Consider the following 15073-nt stretch of genomic DNA (forward strand, 5'->3'; position numbering starts at 1 on the left):
AGTGTGGTGTCAGGGCAGGAGGAGCGGCGGAGGAGATGGCCGCCTTTTTACGGTCTCCTAACCAATTGTGCCATTATGTGGGTTTTTTTTCGCGATATTTGTAAATTATTTTGTACATAATGTTTCTGCAACCGTATCTTACGGCAGAAAAGAGCTTCTGGATATCAGGACAGCGATCAGTTGTGCGCCCCCAGTGATGCCTGCCATCCAGGACCTCTTCACCAGGCGGTGTCAGAGGAAGGCCCTAAAAATTGTCAAAGACCCCAGCCATCCCAGTCATAGACTGTTCTCTCTACTACCGCATGGCAAGCGGTACCGGAGTGCCAAGTCTAGGACAAAAAAGGCATCTTAACAGTTTTTACCCCCAAGCCATAAGATAAGCCAATAGTTAGTTAAATAGTCTGGGTAGCTAATTGGTTAATTATCTGCATTGACCCTTTTTGCACTGACTTTTTTGACTGCTGCTACTGTTTATCATCTATCCTGTTGTCTAGTCACTTTATTCCTAGTTATATGTACATATCTACCTCAATTACCTCGTACCCCTGTACATCGACTCGGTACGTGTACACCGTGTATACAGGCAAGTTATTACTCATTGTGTATTTATTATTCATTTTATTATTCAGTGTTTTACTGATTACTCTCATTTTCTCTCTACATTGTTGGGAAGGTCCCATAAGTAAGCATTTCACTGTTAGCCTACACTTGTTGTTTACCAAGCATGTGATGATTAAAATCTTATTTGATTTGATTTAACATGGAAATGCCAGATGCACTGAGATAGTTGGTGAGGGACTTTATGCGCCGTGGATGAGAAAAGCATCCGTGCATAACGCATGGAGTATGGACATGGTTACATTTAGCCAAAGGTAAGACTGGAAGGTATACACAGAGCTGTGGAGTGGTACAAATGACTGGCAGTGTGGGTCTATACCCTGCAAGGAATTGCTATAAGCTACTGTAAACATAGCATAGCTCTGTATTGTCTAATGGGTTCATTACATACAGTATAATTAAGCAATAAGGCACGAGGAGGTGTGGTACATGGCCAATATACCACGGCTAAGTGCTGTTCTTACACAAGACGTAATACGGTGTGCCTGGATACAGCCCTTAGCCGTGGTATATTGGGCATATATCACAAACCCCCGAGGTGCCTTATTGCTATTATACTGTTGTCATGACATTGGCCTGTGGGTAAGATTTATGACCCCCTCATAAATACCTTTCTCCCCTCTCTCTCCCTTGACTCTACTGAAGGACTTGAATAGCCTTTGTTAAACATAGAGAGTCTGGGAACATCAAACAAGTGAGGGGGAAGGAGCCATATTTCTGTAATAGGACCAGTTGAAAATATGCGTTGGTACTTCATGAATATGATGTCAGTTCGGTTGTCATCTGAGACATTATGACTGATGACAGGACGACATAAACTGTATCTGGGAAAGTCAGATTCGCAGATCAGATTCACATGGAATTGTTCTGCAATTTAAATGTTTGAATATGAAACTATTTGTGAAAAGATTAAATGTAATTTTAGCTTCCAAATGAGAGATTTGAGTTTTCATAAGGTTAGAGCTCTGCTCAATCAGTGGCCCGTCTCTGTGAAGAGACATGGGTTATAAACTATGAAACACACCCTTCTCTCCCACCACTATATAAGTCCTTGACGAAAATGTAACCTTCTGTTCCGAGTACGTGAGGCCTGCAGCCTCTGCATTAAAAGGGCAAATAACTTTCTGTTCCGAGGACAATAGGACGGCGGTCCATACGTTAAAAATGACTAAAATGTCAACTACAGAACTAAGCCAACCTCAGCGTGAGCTTTGGTTGTGAATGGTTTGAACTTTGAACTCTTATTCACTAAAGAAGTGAGACATCCTAGCCGTTGAGTTAGCAGCGGCCGCTGTAAACGTGGGCTAGGAAAGGATGGACGACGTACCCAGTCTAACACACAATGACGATACTACAACGTATCCAATTTACCACCAGAGACATTCTTCCAAGGACAGGAAGATCTCTGTTGGCCAACACGGCCAGCATCTACGTCCAACCTACCGAAGCGCAGCTCAGAGTAAATACCTATTGCATTTTCCTTTTCCAAATGGGCGGTAATTTAGAATGCATAAGATACTGTATTTACGATAGCATGGCTTCTCCCTTTGTTCCTCAGTCTTCCCGCTCTTTCACTCAAACCCAACCTCCTTTCCTTTGTGTAACCAGAAATGATGTCGGCTCCATCCATCAGGGACATTTTAAAAATAAATAATTCAACCCAATTTTGTATTGCTGATTCAACTTGTTAGCCGGGGTTTGTGAAGATAACCAATAATTTACAACTTTCAGATGAGACTGAAATAAGGTGACAATTAATATTGACTGCTATTGATGTAAAATATTACTAGCTCTATAAACACTCTTTCGTGGTGCCCCGACTTTCTAGTTAATTACATTTATATGATTAGCTCAATCATGTAATATTAATTACAGAGAAAGGATTTTATAGAATAGCATGTCATATCACTTAATCCGGCATAGCCAAAGACACGACACTGGTTACCAACATAATTAGAGCAGTAAAAATAAATGTTTTGCCATACCCCTGGTATACGGTCTGATATACCACGGTTGTAAGCCAATCAGCAGTCAGGGGGAATATCCCCTGAGCAAATGTTATGCTAGCCCCTTCATACTCGTCTATCAATTGTATGATTCCAGCTGAAATCATAGTAAATAAAGAGCGTGGGACTATAAGTTTCTATCTGCATCTTGGTCAAGATTGAGTTATTGACATTGCCTTGTTCTGTTCAATGTTCACTACCTATACGTACAGTAGTGTAAATACCCCAATTCAGGTTAAGTTCAAAAGAATTGAAGATAAAAAATTGCTGACACCATTCAAACCAATGAGGTTTCAGAACCTTATAGCCAGTTATCTCTGAATTATCTTTTTGCAGAGAGAACTTTATAGTCCCAAGCTCTTGTAAATGGGTTTACTTTGACTAAACAGTATGCCACAGTCATAGGGGAAAATCGGCAATCTCCCTTGCAACGTTCCCATGATAAATAACGCACGCGGATTGCCAACCTGGTATCAGTTTATATGCATCATGTTGTGGAGCTTTTGCAAAAAAAGATATGCAGGGGGTGTACAGTAGATACACTGGTACACAGTAGCCTCTGATAGATAAAATCAAATAAGAGTAATAGCATCAACAATTCATCAACTAGATAAAATGCAATGCAATGAGCCGAGCTCTCCGAGAAAACAATATAGAAGTGAGTAAAAGTGAGTGGGCTGATTGAAGCAAATGTAATAAGCCTTGGGGGAAACTAGAGAATCTCTCGTGCTTGGATATTAAATATTTCTCAAACAGTATCATCATGGGATAAATCAGCTATTTGTTTACTAGCACTCCTTCTGATAATCTGTTATGGGATTTTTATCAATAATGACTAAATGAGGTATACTGCACTATAACTTGCAAGAATTCCACCCTGTCTTTCTTGTAGTATTAAATAATGTTTGTTCATTAGGAAGAGGTTATATGGCATGTACCTAGGGAGAAAGGAATGTATGTGGAGATAAGAGAGGACAGGGAGAGCTCCTCCAGAGTTCTAGTGTCTGGGGGAGACTGGAACGGTTAGCTGAGGGGTTATAAACTGTGGTTAGACTCATGAGAAAATCCATGTTGGTGTGTATGTATGTGTGTGTGTATGTATGTATGTATGTATGTGCGTAGTTTAGGATGGTATAAGAAGAAATGTATTTGCGAAAACTCTCGCAAATAAATTGGGATCTGATCACTTGTGAGTTGGGAATTCTGTCTGTTTTATTTAAGACCAGAACTTTACAACCTCTGGGTGTCAGACAGATGAATATAATTGGAATTTCTGAACACTGATGAAATAATTACTTGACATAATCCAAGGGCTACATGTTTTGCTGACATAGAGCTAGCCTTACAACAGTCTATAGACAGTATGTGTACAGCACAGCTATTATCAATTGCAACATACCTGAAATTGTAAGTGTAACCACATTTCTCAATGGGCTTGCTTGATGGACAGCGGGAAAGTGTGGCGGACATTTCTGTAATGAAATCATAAATCATCATAGCTGGGCAGAGGCTTCTATTCTTGGTGACACACGAGAGAGAACACACGGCCTAAAGTACATGGCATTAGTATGCATAGATATTTACAGTACACCTATTCACTTCCATTTGCAATTCAGATGAAATGGTAAGCTCTCCCTAATAACTCTGCTGCCTTTTAGTTGTAGGAACACCCTAATGTAAAAATCTACAACATTCAACAATATGGCCTGGAAGGTTAGGGGGAAAGACTGATTTGACAAACAGAAACACTGGTTCGAATCCCTGGAGGGCGGGGAACTCAAGCCCTCCAGGGAGGCACTGATCTTCTTCCCAACACCCTGCCATGTAAAGAGCAATTAGAGAAATAAATGAATGGGTTTGTTCCTCCTTAGCATGTTTATTTACATGTTTATTACCCCTTAAAATGATGACGGATGTCTGCAACGGTTGTTCCAGAGGCCATAGGCCATGTGCTAATTTCAGGCCAAATCATGTGCTGGTCTCCCAAGGCTGTTTGAACTCAAGGAGGAATATGATTGGCCTTGAGCTCTGAAACATCACCATGTTGCTATAGAGTGACAGGCTCCTCTAAATGAACCCTATAAGATTTGAATTCAGAGGTCAGAGTTGCTGTGCGTGTGTGTGTGCTTAGGAAGCATTATGGGAGCAACCATTTCTATGTAAAAGGGGATGTTTGAGGATTGCAGAATGCATACACAGAGCATGCATGTTGTATTCCTTGTTATCACATGGGTCTTCCTTGAAAACAACAGCTCTAAGTATGTGTAGCTTCTGCTCTCTCTGATGTTTCATTCTATAAGCTTTTATCAAATGGGTCACTGTTTCATGACCATGTATGTTCCGGGAACCCAACAGAGCGAGAAATCACAGCTGCAGCAAAATATTGAATTGGTCTGAAGTGTGATAACCAAGTAGCCACTATCACTGTCCTGGAATATTTAACACCCACCGTTAAACAGCTTAACTAGTTAGAGTCATGCTTCTAGCAGTGTGCAAATACACACATTCCTGTTTTTATACAAAACCAAAGTGAATTTATTTATTTTCTAATCATCCTAATTTGATTCCTTCCATCCAATTGGTAGAGGAGAGAGGAGGGATTGTTTTAAAAATGTTTCATTGTACTTCGGAAGTAGCTCTTCAAAAGGAACAGTATCCCAGGTAAAATTATACATATCTACACTTGCTCTGAATGAAATCCTAAAAGACTACAAGAAATAACTTAGTCCAGTGGTGTACTTTAGGGTTATATCCCGACACCACTCATAATGTTGAGCAGCAAGCTTGTTCAGTCAGGGTTACAGTAAGTGCTCGGCAGGCAACAGTGTGCGTACCTTTGGCAAACAAAATAGGCCTTATCATCCTTGAAACCGCAGAACACTACTACAACATATGTGCTCGTCTAATACCCTAACCATTTATCATTATGTAAATTGTCATTTATATTCTAATCGGTAAGGACAAAAGTGAGCTTAGAAAAGCAAGAAATTCATCAAAGCTCATAACACTGGACAAAAAGTTCCACCGTTCATAGACCCATCCTTTTGTGAGCCTGACAGTGACGCTCCATCCAAATGCCTGGTATCCATCAACGTTCAACCTGGGCAAGGACAATGTCAACTGCCTCCCCCATAAGCGAATTCCCTAGGTAGTTCAGCCTTTTCAAAAAATCCAGCATCAACCACAAGTAGGTCAGTGTCTCCTTAGGACTCAAACCACCGGTATCCTTCACAATGTCAGCCAGATTCGGATGGAAGGAGGAAAGCAAGGAGGTGACAGGACCCAAAGAGGAGGGAATGTCACTTTGCACTTTTGAAGACCAGGGACACTTTGGTAGAAGATATCTGATATTTCAGCACACATACCTTGTTGAATGGTTTAGATAATCCGTCTTCAAAGACATGGACGTAGTGGCCAATAGATAAAGAAATCCTGCAACACAAAATGGAGGGAAACATTAGCATGATTAGCCATAGTAATAGTGAAAGTTACAATACATTCACATATTTTGTGAGCCTTCTGTAGTAAATAGAGGACTTGGCAGGGTACAAGGAATTAAGGGATATAGAATCTGTACATTAATACTGCTGATTCGAGTTTGAGTTAATGAGTTTTTCAGATAATTTAATAGCTTTAGCTTAAAAGGCAATGAGTCAGCAAATAACACAAGACTTAATGCACTTCATCTTAATCTAGTGTCTTCAAAACCCTACTTATCTTTTCGGTAATTATCAACAGAAGAAATTGAATTATCCAGCCATTTCTTTGTTTTGGAAATCAATTAGGCCTATCTTTCAGAGGTATGCGAATTGGAGCAACTTTGGAGATCAGACAATTTAATTAAGAATCCTAACTTCCGATTAAGATCATTCTTCAGGAAGAAGCTCCGGCAAGTACTTTCCCTTAAAAGTGAACCAAGTTTTGGAAAGGATATTTTCCCAATGAGAATTGTTTCAAAATATTGAACATACCACATAGCGTTGGAAAAGCATTGTTGGCTGTAATAATCATTAAAACTTCAAAACCATAGAGTTGAGTGTAAGCAACAACGTGCATGGTAGTTGAGATAACCAGACAAAACTCTGCCCCCTTACAATACTGGTGGAGGTCCTCAATGAGATAAAGCTACACCCATATTACCATCACATGACGCCACATAGCAAAAGCCATACATATACAGTAGTGTGGATAAGAGTTGTCACAAAGCAAAGGAGGTTGGTGGCAACTTATTTGGGGAGAATGGGTTTTGTGGTAATGACAGGAGTGAAATTAGTGGAATGGTATCAAATACATGATGCCATTCCATTTGCTTCGTTCCAGCCATTATTATGAGCCGTCCTCCCATCGGCAGCCTCCACTGCACAGTAAGTCTATTACTACTTCTGTCTTCCTTTTTGGTAACACACACTGATAAGGGATGAATGTTGATTGATAGCAAATGTGGCCGTACCAGCCCTGACCTTTGGTGGGATGGACTACTTCTATGGAAGCCTAGTCCCCTGATACCTTGGCTTGAACCCAATAGGGCCATCTAGGCCAGGTTGGAGTCATAGCTTACCATTGCCCTGCAATCTGCTGTTGCGCTTGAGTTTGATCCTGTGTGTGTGTGTGAGTGAGTGTTTCTGTGTGTGCGTGCGTGCGTACACTCGTGTGTGTGTGTATGTGTGTCTGCATGCAGTTAGCTCTTGTTCAATCAATGCTATCACAGTTCAGCTCTTGTTCATCCAACAGAACAGGACCCCCTTAGAGACACATCAAGAGGGATTTGAACATATCATTCCTATCATTCTAGCCTTTAGCCACAATCAAATGTGTTGGATACATCAACACAAGGTGAGAGCCGTGATAATTAATGATAGTGACAGGACCGACAGGATAAACTAGATAGAAAAAAAGTTAAATCAATATTCGGACTAGACCGCACAAATAGACCAGCCAAAGCGATGGCAGCTTGAGTTAAGATGCTGAAGCCTGAGGGAGAGGGATATGTCGGATCATGGTAGACATAGAAGAAAAAGAGGCTTCATGTTTTGCTGACTGAGCAGCGACAAAAGATGTACACATAGCTCACAAGTTAACATTAGTCATCAGGAAGTCTTGACTGGAGGGTTTGTTTGACCATGTATTGTACAGCTGACCAGCCATTAGGGCTCAATGCAGTTTCAGTTTCCTAAGGCATCGCTAACACTGGTGCTAACCACAGGACCCTCATAGCATACAGAAGCTCAGTGAGTGGTGGTGCATTAACCTACAGTAGCACTCCACTGACACACATACATTACAGCCTCTGTTTCAGCAGCGCAGTGGGGCCATCTGAGCTCAACCACTCACAGTCCACTCAGAGAAATCTTAACTTCAGGGCACTCTCTCTCCCTGTCTCTCTCTTTTTCTCTTACTCACTCACTCACTCACTCATACAGATACGCATGCATGCACGCACGCACACACTTGGCCTACTTTTTATCATTCTACCTCAGCATCTATAAGCATGAATGACAAAACTCTTCTTGAGATTAAAAAGACAGTCCAACCTTCCCCCCGTTTCTCCTCCACCTCCTCCTCCATGCTTCTCCTCTCACACTCGAATCACAGAGGGCGCATAGCAACGGCTGCTACTCCGCTGGGAGATCAGTGTGAAGAAATCTATTTCCAGATAAACAAACTGAACATATCACCTCTCTGTGATCGCTCTCTCTCTCTCTCTCTCTCTCTCTCTCTCTCTCTCTCTCTCTGTTCATTCTATTGTGATATGCACCCCCTGGCCGTTACAAAGGTGCTCAGGCACACACAATGCACACGCAATGCACCATGGGAGATATGCTCCCATAATCTGTTTTGGCTGGAGGGGTGCAGTGAGTCTGTTTCCCTCTCTATGGTCATTGACAGGCCTAGCCTTATAGTCCGGGGTAAATATGGAGAGAGCAACATGTGGTTCATAGCTAGGCAAATAAGGCCTAGCTAATCAAAAACATCCATCGAAACACCTTAATTAAAAACAAAGACACTGTGGAACTGGGGGAGCTGTGGTGCATAAGGAAGAAGGGACTGTAGAGATGATGGGGACATTTAGCTCAAATGTGAGTTTGGTGTTTGGGTGAGTGAAGAGTTTGTAGTTTGATGTCTTATGTGACAGTGGTTTGTAAAGTTGTTTGTTCGATGGAATCAGTTTGTCATTGATTTATGCAAGCGCAAATGCTCTTTGTCTTCTATTGCAAGACAGCAAAGAGTGAGTTTGCAAGATGAGGCTTTCATAATAACAAATGTACCATAAACACATTTATTGAATTTGATAAAATATCATGTATCACACTTGATTGGTGCAGTATTTAATTATTATTATTTTTTTTACCCCCAATTTCGTGGTATCCAATTGTCTTGTCTCATCGCTACAACTCCCGTACGGGCTTGGGAGAGACGAAGGTCGAGAGCCATGCGTCCTCCGAAACACAACCCAACCCAACCAAGCTGCACAGCGCGCATCCAACCCGGAAGCCAGCCGCACCAATGTGCCGGAGGAAACACCGTATGCCTATCAACCTGGTCAGCCCGGCCCGCCACAGGAGTCGCTAGAGCACAATGAGACAAGGATATCCCTACCGGCCAAGCCCTCTCTAACCCGGACGACGCTAGGCCATTGACCTCCCGGTCGCGGCCGGCTGCGACAGAGCCTGGGCTCGAACCCAGAGTCTCTGGTGGCACAGCTAGCACTACGATGTTTTAGACCACTGCGCCACCCGGGAGGCCCGATTGGTGCAGTATTTTGACCATGCCAATACCATGAGACAACCAAATATAGCAGCAATTTCAGCTGAATGTGAAGTCATCCAATGTGTTTTTATCAACTACATATGGGTTGCTAGTGTAAAGGATGTCACACTGCTTGCATAGCGAGTACCGCTTCCACCTGATTTGGGTCCACCAAGGCTCGAACCGAGGACCTCTGCCTGGCTAGCACACGTGACCGCCCTCCCGAAGTGTCTTACCAGTCGAGACACCGAAAAGTGAACTATTTAGCGGCACAATTGGCGACACTTTAGGCTGAGCTGTCAGTTTCACATCTACACTAGCACTGTGTATACTGTACACAATGTACTAAAATGGGGCGGTTCCACGACAGAGGGAGCGTTAAATGTTTTTGGTATCTCAGATTGTTCTGGCAATCCTCACATTTTATTGGGAGGAAGGATGTTTAACATGCTTTTTACATTTATCACGAAAATCTATTTTATTACATTTTCGACCTATACATGCCTCCTGTAAGACACTATGATCTGTGAACCATACATGATACTGACAACATCTTCGTGTCATACTCCTTAAAGTGTGCTCTAAAAAATGTAGTATGTTTTGATTCTAAAATTTAAAAAAATCCACATTAATTAATTCAACATTACAAATATTCATATTAATATCGTAAAAACTGCCTTTTTTATTTTGTTCATTTTAAGACATATTGTTTGTAACAAAATACTGTACTCTTCACACATGTCCAAGTTCCAGAGTAGGCTCTCTGCTACTTTTAATGATATGACCCATTTTATAAATATAAATGGCTATTATAAGTCATTAACCAATTACAACACTCATTTAAGATTGTACATTCAGCAAATTACCAGCAGGGTTCAATTTAAATCCATTTTCCCATTCACTGTGTTGGTGGTGCTCATAAAATGTATCATATCTTCAGAAACAGCAGAGAGCCCTCTCTGAAAATGTGATTTAATTGAAGAGTATATTGTTCCAAACAATATGTCTTAAAATGAACAAAATAAAAAAGTCTGGATTTGAAATATTAATATGATATATTAATATATATATATTAATATTCACCGATCATAGGATCTTACATGTACATGAGGCATGTATAGGTCTGAAAAGGGCCTAAAATGGACACTTTAATTATCTTTTTTTTTTAAATGGTTGGTGATACAAATGGTTTGTGTAAAAAATGGTTTGTGTAAAAAGCATTTAAAAAATATATCCTCCTAATTAAGTTTCTACATGAAAATTGCCAGAACAATCTGAGATAACCCCAAAAATGTTTGCTCCTGCTGGCGTGGCATCACACAAACGTAGATTTGACATAGAGTAAAAAAACAGTTAACCACCAGGTATAGCATCCCTCTGGTTTCCCCTGGGATGGCCCTTGCCGTGTTAGCCTTTTACTGCAGTGGGCTAAATCAGGACCACACAAAAGTATACACATGGTTAAGGGCTTAAACAACAATCCCTGTATTTGTATAACAAAACAATTTGACATAGAAACACCGGATCATCTGCATTAAAAAGAAAAATGTTTATTAATTCTGAAATTATTAAAACATTAACATTCCACCCATGAGGCCATTAAGGGCGATTTGGTCATTTGACTACAGGAAAGTACCAACCGTAACCATGACAAACATCATTGTGGCAACCGCCCTAGTTAACAGGAGGTAAAAAGTTGGCCACACTGCAGTTCACACAGAGAGGAAGGGGAAGCCTGCCCACAGCCCTCAATCATCAGCCATACAGGATATCCTGCTGTGTCTGGCACACCTTCACCACTTCCCTCTTCTCCCTCCCCATCACTCCCTCCTCCTTCCCGAATGGGCCTTGTTCTCTCTATCCTTTCCCCCTCTTTCTCCTACATGGTATTGGATCACATTATGCTGTTAGCGCTCTCTTTCTTTAAATAATGCATTTTCATCTTGTGTTTTCAATTTCTCTTATACACACATATCCTTTTAAATCTCCCCCTTGTCTTATTTTCTTTCTCTCTGCTACCCTTCCATTCTTTCTATTTTCCTCTCTTTCGCTTTACATTTCAATGTTATGTTTTAGTGGCGTGACTGCGACTACTACCTTCACAAAAGCGAGACAATTTCACCAAAGACATGGTTACGGGGAAAAAACGAGACACTTGCTCCATCTTTGTTTCGTAACCCCCCTCCCTCACTTCTCCATTTCAACTCGCTGATATCCCCTCCATTTTTTTTATCTCTCTTCTCTCACTCCTTCTTTCTCCCTCTCCTTCCCGCTGTCACACACTCCCCCATTGCATCAGACACTCAGACCCTTATCTTCTCCCATATACTGAACTTGTGGATCCCCTAGTGTGTGTGTGTGGTGCGTGGTAGTGGCTGAAATATTAATGTTTCTAAGCAGACGACTCCTCCAGCACACTCCCTGGGAGGTGGAGGCCATAGAACGGAGAGAGGGAGGACGAGAGAGGGGGATGAACCTAAGTAAGAGGGATGAGAAAACTGTAGAAGAGGTATGAAGTCTGGGTGAGGGTGAGTGTGTTTGTTTGTTTGTGTGTGTGTGTGCGTGTGCGTGTGCGTGCGCGTGCGTGCGCTTGTGTGTGTGTGTGTGTGTGTGTGTGTGTTTGTATGTGCGTGCGTGCGTGCGTGCGTGTGTGTGTACAGTTGTATGTGTGATAGGTGTGTATAAGAAGTGTTTGTCTGACCCAGTTTTACCATTGCAGAATATACCTTTTAACATAATCATTGGTTTCCAAGTAGGTCAGTCAGTAGCACTGCACAGTATCAACCATTTACAGTATAACAGCCAGTGCTTTGTAGGCTAAATCGGTAACCTTGCTAGCATCCTAATGGCATAGCCAAACACTTGCCAGCTGGCTTATAGACATCCACTCTCTTGCTTCCAGCTCATATGGCGTGTCTTTAGAGCTTGTCAATTGCAATGCCTGTGTTTTGTTCAGTGCTCTTATTCACTCTGTGTGCTGTACTGTGGTGCTTAGATGATCTCCCGCACAAGCCCCTGCTTTGTGGAACCTCACAATGTTTTTGTTAACCCACTTCTCTTGTTTGCAATATTGCCAAAATAGTATGATCATGTTTTTTATAATAAAAGGGTGGCAACAAAAACATTTTAAATGTGTCCACTTGCTTCCCATCCAAAACAGTTAGTGTATATATTATGAATACATTTTGTGATGTTTTAGTTCGTTTTGGTCTTTGGCAAGGTTTTTGTTTTCAGCTGTTCGTGCACACAAAGCATTTTCTTGAGGAAAGCCGAAGTTCGGAAGCCGAAGTCTACGCCCCTAAATCGGTGATTGGTCAACAGTAGTGATTCTTCAATGAAGTGTTTATTTTCATTCAACGATAGACGACTCGTTGTCATGCACATTTTTTAACTTGAGAAATACTGCACCAAACATCCTACTTAGTTAGATGTTAAATGCGTGACTAAAATGTCCACTTAATTGTTTAATTAATTGTTAATTAATTACAGATTTCTTGAGTTATCTTAGATTAATTCTGTCTATTCTGAGGAATTGTATATTGGCTATGGCGTCTCATTTTTCAAGTGAAGGTCTTTCAAGGGAATATGCAAGCACACTAGGTGCCAACAGAACCGAAGCAGAACCAGTCAGTTGTAACGGCAGATTTCCTCCTCTTGGTCTGAAGAGGTGTAGCAGGGATCGGACCAAAACCCAGCGTGGTAAGTGTCCCTATCGTTTATTATAAAACAGAAACTGAACACTAAGAAATACAAAACAATAAATGTGAACATGAACGAAAACCAAACCAAAACAGACACGGAAACAAACACCCACAAACCAACAGTGAAACCCAGGCTACCTAAGTATGATTCTCAATCAGAGACAACTAATGACACCTGCCTCTGATTGAGAACCATACGAGGCCGAAACAGAAACCTAAACATAGAAACACAAAACATAGACTGCCCACCCCAACTCACACCCTGACCATACTAAAACAAAGACATAAATAAAAGAACTAAGGTCAGAACGTGACATTAGTGGTTTTAATGGGGCTTTCTCTTATCTGATTGTTTTATACTGTTCAATCAAACTTCAATAAAAAAATATTTTCAGCATTTTCATACATTTCTGCATTTCCTTCACTCTGCATTTCCTTTACTTTTGTCTTTTTATGCCTCTATTTTGTGAGTAACAGATTACATGTAAGCCTCTCCATCGCTCAACTTCCCTCCCTCTCGCTCTCTTGCTCTCCCCCTCTCTCTCTCTCTCTCTTTCCCTCTTTCTCAGCTGTTGGTGAGTAGCGCTGTACTGGGTGACACTAGCGTAGAGGTGACCTTGGTAAGAGCAGCGGAGCCTCCAGCGATCGCCATGGAGACTGAATCTACCTCAAGCTAGGCCGTGGTTGGGAAAGAGAGCAAGAGTGAGAAAGAGAGAGAGAACACAGAGGTAGAGTAAGAATAGCAAGATAAAATATATACAGCATGTACAGTAGACAGGGGATGGAGGGAGAGAAAACAAAGTGAGAGAAGAGATAGTAACAGAGGAGAGACGGATGACAAGACAACAGAGGGGGAGGATGAGAGGGACCAGAGATGGCAAAGAAAGAAAGAGAGAAATTAAGACGAGGTGGACGAATGACAGAGGATAGATGAAGGTGGGAAGAGAACAATGATAGTGAAAAAAGACAGAGAGAAAGGGTGACGGTAAAGGAGATGTGGAGAGGGGAGAGAAAGAGGGAGAGGTCTGACAGATGAGGGCAGAGAGAGTTGGCATAGGCATTTCTTCCGTGGAGCTTCCACTGTCCAGTCCCACACTTCCATACCCATCAATCTGTTCTAGATTACTATAATACTGCCCCGGCCTCTCTCTCTCTCTCTCTCTCTCTCTCTCTCTCTCTCTCTCTCTCACTCACTCATGGCAGGTGGTCTTTAAGCAAATAAAAAGTAAGCCCTACTTTTAAACCCCTCTTAAAAAGGGAAGCAATAACATTTAATCAGACGTAAAGCTACGCCACCGTGCTTTCTATTTACCTAAACCTCTTTTTGTTTAAAGGGATCTTTAAATCCAATTTGTGCTATGAAATGCAGTATGTCCTAATCTAAAGGGGGAAAGATAGTCCAGGTCAAAAATGGTGGCTTTCGCGACAATAAAATGAATCAGTTTGCATTTTTTACATGTATTGAACCTTTATTTAACTAGACAAGTCAGTTAAGAACAAATTCTTATTTACAATGACGGCCTACCCCGGCCAAACCCAGATGACCCCGGGCCAATTGTGCGCCGCCCTATGAGACTCCCAATCACAGCCGGTTGTGATATAGCCTGGAATCAAACCAGGGTCTGTAGTGACGCCTCCAGCACTGAGATGCAGTGAACTAGTCCTCTGCGCCACTCGGGAGCTTGAGCATCTCAGAGTAGTAATACTGATCTAGGACCAGTTTGGCCTTACAAAGCATGATTGACCCTTAGGATCTGTGTCCACAGTGCTAGGGGTTAGGTTGCACCTCAATTGTTTCAAAAAAGGTTTCCTCTCCTGGTTTCCTGCATTGACCCAGCCAGGTGGTTGCAATGACTTCATTCTAGCATTGTCTGTGAGATTCTGGTCAGGTTGTAAACTGATTGTAAAATGCCGTTTTTTTGGATGTCATGTTAGCGACCAGAAAAAGAGGTTGATAATTGGTTGTAACCTTGTTATCTGACCACCCGTGTGTCAATCTAA

The 15073-nt window shown here is 41.7% G+C and overlaps 1 protein-coding gene across 3 annotated transcripts in view; it reads right to left on the reverse strand.

The window, feature by feature from the left end:
• Positions 1 to 15073, reverse strand: part of LOC110528483 (disks large-associated protein 4) — a 209842-nt gene that overhangs the window by 160536 nt on the left and 34233 nt on the right. For all 3 annotated transcript variants that reach the window (XM_036984062.2, XM_036984063.2, XM_090241844.1), the window contains exon 2: positions 5990 to 6056. The gene's annotated coding sequence lies outside the window, so the exon portion shown is untranslated. The remainder of the gene's footprint in view (positions 1 to 5989; positions 6057 to 15073) is intronic.

The sequence above is a fragment of the Oncorhynchus mykiss genome, chromosome 7 (assembly GCF_057628025.1).
Source record: "Oncorhynchus mykiss isolate SJ-2025 chromosome 7, ASM5762802v1, whole genome shotgun sequence".
Lineage (NCBI taxonomy): Eukaryota > Metazoa > Chordata > Actinopteri > Salmoniformes > Salmonidae > Oncorhynchus > Oncorhynchus mykiss.